We start from the raw sequence: 8,383 nt of genomic DNA, 5'->3' as shown, positions 1-8,383 counted from the left end.
GGGTCGATTTGAAAGATAACCTTTGTTAATTTCACACTGGGGTATTGCGAAGTTATTTAAAGTTTGTAATATTTAAAGTACATCAAATTGTTAAACTCAAAGAACTAATAAGGGTGGACAATAGCTTTTGAAATCACATAAATCTCATAATTTTATTAGATTAACTGATGAAAATACAAATTAATTAAATTAATTAGAAAAGGAAACTGATACATGCGTTCCGTGCAAAACAATATGTTCAAATCAAAATACAAAGTATGATATCTCATTGATGTAAAAAAGTATCATATGGGTTTAGGTATAAACAGACCTTCAGCCGCCTTGACATAAAATACAAACAAAAACCGACCTTACATTTAACGATATATAAAAACACTGGTTCGTCATACATAACAACACTGACCTGTCATACATCACAACACGGACTTGCCATACATCACAACACTGACTTGTCATACATCACAACACTGACTTGTCATACATCACAACACTGACTCGTCATACATCACAACACAGACCTGTCATACATCTTAACACTGACCTGTCATACATTACAACCTTGACTTGTCATACATCATAACACTGACTTGTCATACATCACAAAACTGACCTTTCATACATCACATCACTGAATTGTAATACATTAAAACACAGACTTGTCATACATCGCAACACTGACTTTTTAAACATAAATACACTGACTTGTCATACATAAAAACTCTGACTTTTCATACATAACAACATTGACTTTTAATACATATCAGAACTTTATTATCATACATAACAATATTGACTTGACATACATAATAACACCGACTTTCATACGTAACAACACTGACATATAATACATAACAAAACTGATTTGACATGCATAACAACACACTGACTTGTCATACATAAATACACTGACTTGTCATGATTAACAACACTGACCTTTCATACATAACCACACTGACTTGTCATACATAACAACACTGACTTGTCATACATAACAACACTAAATAGTCATACATAAAAACACTGACATGTCATATATAGTAAAACTGACTAGTCATACATAACAACACTCACTTATCATATATTTCAGCACTGACTTGTCATGAATAACAACAATGACTTGTCATACATAACAACAATGACTTTTCTTACAAAAAACACTGATTTTCAAACGTAAAATCTAACTTTTCATACAAAAAAACACTGACTTTTAATTCATAAAACCACTGACTTTTAAACATAATAATAGTTGTGATTTCTATCACAATGAGATAACGGTAAAGAAAGTCAATAGATGTATTAACCACTGGGTTTGTTTTGTTTGAAGATAAACGCACTGTCATGTTTGACAAATGCAAAAGTGATATTATAAGACATATGATTCAAAGTCCACAGTATTAATTGCCATGCACATGACTAATTTTAGAATTGTGGTCTGAAAACTACTAGCTTAAAAGTTAACTTAAAAGTTAAGAAGCTCACGCTTATTTTCTGTGTGTGATTTGTTTTAAGTTTTATTTTCAATTTGTATATACATATAACGTCAGTCTTTTGAAATTCGAATGTGAAGTTTGTATGCATAATATCACTTACATTAAATCTCGTAGTAAACAGGTAGTATTGCGACCTTAAGAGCGCGATGTTATCGCGTAGATCTTGACGACGGTTAAATACGTTGCTGTGGGAAACAATTTCGGCTGGCCGCTGTGGGATTGCTTCGGGCAGGTATGGGATTGCGGTGAGCCTCTGTAGAATCCTGGCGAGCCGCTGTGGACTTATGGCGAGCCGCTGTGGAATCCTACCGATCCACTGTGGGATCGCGGCTGGCCGCTGTAAAATAGCGAAGAGCCGCTGTAGGATGGCGATGTGCAACTGTGTGATTTCGGCGGATCATTGTTGCTGTACATCCACAACGCAATTACAAACTATGTTTTTGTGAAAAGCTCCAGATTCGTCAATATATGGATATAAACCAACCAGAATGTATATATTTTTATACTTAATAATTAATAAAGATATTTATATTATTGTTACAAGCACAGTCTTATCGGTACTATTTATAACTGTATTGCTATATACGAAAATCTTTAAGAAAATATTTGATTTGTTTTCAAAAAGGACAAAAAGAGCAAAAACTAGATGTATTGATTGTTAAATACTGGTTAATGTTATTTATTCACGTACATTGATATTGAAGTTGTTGAAAATGTTTTTATATATCGGTTTTGTTAGCCGATGGCGTCATGATAACTAAATAGGTTTCGATCAACTATCTGTGCTTTTTGTATGTGTTTATCTTAAAGGTTCGCACAAGTGTATATTTAATTTTATTTTACATGTAGGTTCTTCAGCATAGAAAAAGTACCGTCATTGATAATAAATTGCATTTGGACCTGGAGTTTGAAATAAGTAATAAAATGGCACGAAATTTGCCGCCATGAATGTATGTGTCAACCACTTTCAAACACTTTTTGTTTAACTCTTAAAATATTAATACCGTCTTATAAATCTCTCAATACAAACGGTCAATATTAACTGTACTTTTTCAGTTGAAGGGTGATTTTAGTACCTCTGTTTACTGTACTTTTCCAGTTGATTTATGTACCTCGTCTGGAGAGGTTAAATGTTTTGTCATCTCGATAAGGTGAAGGGTGATTTTAGTACCTCTGTTTATTGTACTTAACCAATTTTTTAAGATCTAAAAATTTTCATCTTAATATCTTTAATCATATTCCAACTACAGAACTACAGAGTGTGAAGACAATGAACAAACGGTACAACAAATTGAAGAGAGGTATGGTACTTTTACTCTGCTCTTCCTCGCAATGCCTTTGGTCAACTTTTGTAGCCGTATTTAAATCGATTCAATAGTTTAGTTTACAAGTAAACAATTTCGCAAGAAATGTACAGTACGTAACTATGTTCGAAATAACTTATAAGCAATGTGAAATCACTAAAAATACTATAGAAAGAGTAAATGTCCCTGTCAATATTAATGTCCTCTAAAAATAAACGAGGTTTTAGTTTATTTCCTTTAATGTTTATAAAGCCATGATTTGCCTATGGCCAATATACAAGGGACAATACATTTAAAAAGTATGACTTAAAAGGCGGTAAAGACAATTTTTAATACGTTATACTCTGATTAAAATGTTAAGTGTCTTTTGTAAGAAATCACGATTTGTAAAATATTTGCATTTGCAAAAAACACACGCCAACCTTTGATACTTTCAGTCAATACATCTGTGTAAATATGTCAATGCGTTCACATCGTAGTTAAATATCAACGGTTTTATTTCAGATCAGTTGTGGCTAGATTATAAAAATTATAAAAATGGTTTTTGGAGCAGTATGGCGTATTTTTCAGGTTGGAAGCTTTAAATGCACTACCATTATTTTGACATCCAGACCTTTTTTCAGCTTAACGCACATCTAAATATGTTTATCATCGTTACGTGCATGTCAGCATTTCAAAGTACTCCTTTTTCTAATATTATAATGCGGGTAACACATTAAGTTATTATTTTAATTATTCAAACAGTCAAGTTTATAATAACGGAAAAAAACACCTATACAAATCAAGTTATAGCCGGTTATTACGAAATCAATATCATGACGCTTAACGATGTTTTAATTGTATTAAATCAAGAGCATTTCGTTGGAAAAGCCCTTTAGGCTGTGCATATTTTACTTTTACAATGCAAGCATCTTAAGCCAAAATTATTGTGTCAGTTGTTTTATTCTTTTGTTTGGTCAATTTGTTGGTTTCTCTCAGGATTTTAGGGACAACAATTTTGACATGGTGGTTTTAACAGTATTTTTTATATAAATATTGTTAAAGCATCGAACGAATCATAAACGTATTTCAGACTGTGTGTTTTTCATTCATAACTGTTAACTTTGATAGGAATAAAATAATTCGCTACGGCAAGATTATCGTTAAATCCGGTAATCTAGCGCGTCCGGTAATCTTGCGCACACCGTAGTTGCGATTTTCGCAGACGACGAATGGTTTTCTTTACTGATACAAAATCGAATTTCACATTTTCATGAATAAACGGATTTAAACGGTACGTATTCCATTCAAAATAAAATTCGATCATTACATTTCAGCACCGGTTGCGTCATCCCTATACATTGTACATGTATCGTAAACACTGTCCTACTTACGATTAATTCGAAATGACTCACAAATTCCCTGAAATTTAGCGTTTTCATACTTTAAATTGAGAATTAATAAATCCAACGTGTAATTTATCATTCAATTCCACAATATCCGATCAGTAATGGTATTTTTTGGCCATTGAAAATATATCGCATCAGACGACATTGTCACCATTTCCCGCCATTCTGTCAAACCACATTTGGTATTATCTCCGCATGCGCAATGGACTAGTTTTGATATTTTATGTAAACTATGGAAGCATGATCGGCGATCATGGGTCAGAGTGGTAAGCATTCGATACACACGATATCAAAAATAGTGTGGTTTAAAATACATTTCTAAAAAGATGGAACAACAGAAAATGGATTTCGACAAAGGGATGGAAGAACATAAAATGGATATGTATATCGTTTTAAATTTATTTTTATAAGCAATGGATTAAAGTTGTCATTAAGATAAATACAATTTAGTTTTTGTTTTCATGCTGCTGCATTTTTTACCAAATAAAATATCACATTCTCGAATCGTTTTTTATTTCTTCTCATATTTTCAATAGGACAGTATTACAAGGAATAGTTTAAAGTGGAACTAATTTTTTACGTGACACAATCGGTAGTTATTCGGTCTGTAATGTTTCGTACATGTTGGAGGCTCGACAAGAATAATTATATTGTTATGTCAATTTACCATTTGTCTTTGATAAAATGAGTCAACGGCATGAAGCAGGATAAAAAGAATACACGGTTGGTGCCGAGATGGAGAAAGTTTATCCGGGTCGGCCCGAAAAAGAAATATAGGGCTCGCTAAAGCTCGCCCTATTTTCTTTTTCGAAGCCCCACCGAATACCAACCATGTATTCTCCATTAGTTGATCAGTTGTTTGAAGCTCAGTTTTAGTAATTCTGCTTTAGAAGTTGAATGCTTGGCGTATTCGATGGGTAAATACATAAACAATAAGAAAATATGTATGTATAATTAGGATTATAACACTGTACTTTTCTATGTATGCTACCTACAGTGACAACATCTTCAATGCAATGTAAAGGCTTCACTGACGTGTCGGTAACGTTTTAAATGACCCGTTTTAATAATTAGACCGGCTACTAATGTGGCTGAATTATTTATTTCATAATGATACATTTCGTTGTCATAAATTTTGAATGTTTTGGAGTTAAATTTAGTCTAAAAAAATAGTTATGATATTATTTGTAATCATTATTATTGAATTGCAGTTTACTTGAAGAGTTAAATTTCCTAAACGCAATTTAGGATCACAGGTGGTTGACGTGTGGCTATGATATTTACTAGTGAAAACATCATTTTGAATGATACATAATCATATTATAACGAAAAATGAACCTTTTTTGGAAAAAAATTCAATATCAAATATAAATAAAACAAGGTATTCAACTCGAAATCACCCGAAAACAGGGTGCATCGCTTTGAACAGCCACTACTTCATCAATTTTGCAGCGATTTTCACGAGCTTGGTCTTACTCAACGCCGAAATGAATTTTCTTTCTGGGAATGTACATGTCTTGCAATATTTTCTACAAATACTGGGTCAAGCTTTAAGAAATAACACGACACAACTCGCGTGACCCACTTAACATCGATCAGACATTATCTTAGACTGAAATCTTCACGGAGTAAAAGGCATTTTCCCGGCAAAGTTCACGGGCCTCGATACCATAATTCAATAAAACGTATAAAAAAAACATTCTTACCGTACTTGCCGTTGCATTATGCATCAAAACTAACTGTCCAGCGCCGTTTTAAAACTTTGTTAACATACATCTCAACTAACTGACATTTTAAACACACGAGTGATTTCATTGGTCCAATGCGAAGGTGTGTCTTTACAACTGGAGATTTCATTCATGAATCCTGTCTAATTGGTATCAAGTATGTCAAGCGAATTGTGTATCGTTTTATCTCTTAAAATTTGACCCAGCATATGTAGAAATATAACAAGATATATACATTACCAAAATTCATTTCTGCGTTGAATAAGACCGGGTTCATGAAAATCGCTGAACAATTGATGAAGAAATTGCTGTTCAAAGCGATTCACCCCGTTTTGGGCGATTTCGAGTTGAATACCTTGTTATATATATTTTTGATAGTGATTTTTTTTCAGAAAAGTTGATTTTTCATAATAATATGATTATTTATCATTTAAAATGATGTTTTCACTGATTAATATCATAGCCACACGCTAACCACCTGTTATATTTCTAGCTAAAAATTAACTTGCACAACCTTTCTATGTTAGCCTTTTCCAACCACTATCGCAGCTCTTTTATGAAACGGCAGTACGGTTATCTGAATACCTAACTATATGATGTTACGTCTATAACGCTTTTTAATCAAAGACTTTTTGTCGTTGACACCTGTTTCCGTTTCATTTAATACATCGTATCCGAAAAAGAAACAATTCAGTTATCTGGTTTAACTCTAGTAATTCAATGATAATTAACTAAAATGTAATTTCTGGTATTGCTATTAAATTTTGGTTTGTAATGCGATTTATTTTTCATTACCAATTTAATGTTTTGTGAATTGCTTAAGGCTAAGCGTGCGGTTTTGCGCCCTCTAGAACCAGCATTAACCCCATCAAGCTTTTGCATTGAACATTCCTTTGCGGTGAGCAAATGTTTATTCATTTGTGAGTGTGTGATTAGTATTTGTGCGTCATGTCTATCACGTGTGCTGTTTGCCATACTGTTAGGCAATCGGTGTATTGCCATACATAATAGACCATATGCTTTTATAAGGATTCTCTGTAAAGTTTATCTTTGTGTATATTTTTATGATTGCAATTAGATCTATATCCATAAATAAAGAAAGTGAAAAGGTGGCTATACTATTAGCTATTAGGAGGGTAACTATATCGAAAGCTATGTGAGCGTTAACGGTGGTAAATGATAAAAATCAAATATCACACTAAAATGCAACAACAAAAACAACAAAAAAGATTTACCGTAATAACATACCAGGGGTTTCCGGTTAAAAAAACAAACAAATTATTTAAAAAACGTCAGCTAGATGGTTTCCACTAGAAGTTTAAATGTAGTCAAATCGGTCAAGTCGATGAATAGAATCGTAAACTCCACAAGTATAATACAATTCCCTTACCTGATTCCACTCTCGTAGGTGATGCTTTAACAGCAGTATTATCAACGACTTAACAAAAATACACTGGATAGGTTGTTGACAACGATATAAAATAAAAATAGATATTAGATACTGCTTAAAAGTGGGGTTTGGGCATTAACAAGTGTTGCCCTCAACATATTAACATGGTCAACTGCGTCTTGATATTGACAATAAAGAGTTGTTAAAGATATTCAGTATACACGTTTGATATTCACTATCATATGTAGATTGTCATGTGTCTTGTGTGCGTTTTACACACAATTTTATTTAGGTGAACAATGCATTTCATAGAGAAATCCACCAAAACGCGGGGAAATTACTGTCCAGCAAAGCGGGAACAATACTCGTATAAATCAATTGATTCATTGAAATACTATAAACACTATAAACTTCATCTGTCGAATACGTTCATTGCGCATTAAATGCGTCGAAAATTTTAAACTATGTCAAACAGTTTATCATTGCATGTTAGTGGACTTAGTAATGTATTTCCTCAATAATTCACATAGGATTAAAAGTTATATGTTTAAAGATATGATCATATTCTTGTTATTGAAAAAGCTTAGTAGTATTCATATACAAAAATCAAAACATATGGGAAACTACAAAAAATATATATCATAAGAATGTATAAAATATCATATTGTATTTTTGGAATACTTATTTTTTTTTTATATCATCGGATGTATAAACATGTCATATATGCTCCCAAAAATTGTTTTAATAGCATTCATGATGATATTATTTTTCAAAATTCAAACTCGATTAATTTTTTTTAATGCACACTAACTGCAAGAATTCGTTATTTTCCGATAGCGTTCCGATAGTGGCCGAATGCCGCCCTACAGTTTTCCGAACACGTTTTAATAGCTTCCCGACATTCCCGACTTTCTTGTTTCTTTACTTTGTGTAGTGGCACTAACCGTATTCTGCAATTTGTGTATAAGGCTTATATATTCATATAGATATGACCAAACTAGGGGATTTCGGGTTTCGAACATTCGTTTCAAATCAGAGATTTGTTTTTATTATATGCCAAGGGGAACGTTGACGCAAGTGAGCT

General features: G+C 32.6%; 1 protein-coding gene across 1 annotated transcript in view; it reads left to right on the top strand.

Annotated features, from left to right (window-relative positions):
- LOC127837237 (complement receptor type 2-like) overlaps positions 1-8,383 on the top strand; it is a 346,639-nt gene that overhangs the window by 236,616 nt on the left and 101,640 nt on the right. The window lies entirely within an intron of this gene.

Source organism: Dreissena polymorpha, chromosome 7 (assembly GCF_020536995.1).
Source record: "Dreissena polymorpha isolate Duluth1 chromosome 7, UMN_Dpol_1.0, whole genome shotgun sequence".
In the NCBI taxonomy this organism is placed as follows: domain Eukaryota; kingdom Metazoa; phylum Mollusca; class Bivalvia; order Myida; family Dreissenidae; genus Dreissena; species Dreissena polymorpha.
This window is presented reverse-complemented; position numbering and strand designations above follow the sequence as displayed.